Genomic DNA, 717 nt, shown 5'->3' on the forward strand with positions numbered 1-717 from the left:
TGGGCAGGTCCCTTCCTGGACCTCCGCTGGCCCATCTGCCCAGCGGGGATGTGAATTCCTGCCTGAGTGCCTGTGAGTACCCCGTGAGAAGGATGGGCTACCTCTTGGGTGAGACGGGTGGATGCATCTATAACCCCTAAGGCCGGAAGGTCCCCCCTCAAAGCCCAGTGCCTCCCCATCCCCTGGGCCCACATGCCAGAGTAGACGGCCCTGCCCGACCAAGCGGGGAGGGTCACAGAGACGAGGGCTGGAGTCCAAATCTGTGCAACTTTACCATGAGTGAGATCTGATTGGCTGATGCCACTGAATCCGGGTTAGAGGATGAGGAAGAGGAAGACAAGGAGGAAGAGGAGATGGAATTTCCTTCCGAGACCCGCTTTCTCTTGCGCTTGGGAATGCTGCTGTCTTTGGCTGGAAGGAGGGGAAAAGCCTGTTGATGCTGGAAGCTGAGGCTTTTCTGTCTCAGCCTCCTGAGCTCTCTGGAAAAGTGTTCTGTCTGAAGTTTTCGAGTCCCCCTTTCAGGATTTCAGGCTCCTGATCCCCTGGGGGTCAGGGCTCACCTGTCCAGAGCCCACGTGTCCAGCCTCCTTCCCAAAGCAAGCCCGAGGGCCCACTCTCCCCAGCCTCCTGCTCTTGCTGGCCTGCCTGCCTTTGCTAACACTGTATCCTCATCCCCAGGTGTCCCTCCTCCTCCCCAGCAAACTCACCCCTCAGGCC

At 58.9% G+C, this 717-nt stretch overlaps 1 long non-coding RNA gene across 1 annotated transcript in view; it reads right to left on the reverse strand.

Moving 5' to 3' along the window:
• Window positions 1-240: 240 nt before the first annotated feature.
• LOC105548716 overlaps window positions 241-717 on the reverse strand; it is a 64,641-nt gene continuing 64,164 nt past the window's right edge. The window contains exon 8 of the long non-coding RNA XR_001007436.1: window positions 241-411. This is a non-coding gene — a long non-coding RNA (uncharacterized LOC105548716). The remainder of the gene's footprint in view (window positions 412-717) is intronic.

The sequence above is a fragment of the Mandrillus leucophaeus genome, unplaced genomic scaffold, assembly GCF_000951045.1.
Source record: "Mandrillus leucophaeus isolate KB7577 unplaced genomic scaffold, Mleu.le_1.0 Scaffold42, whole genome shotgun sequence".
Lineage (NCBI taxonomy): Eukaryota > Metazoa > Chordata > Mammalia > Primates > Cercopithecidae > Mandrillus > Mandrillus leucophaeus.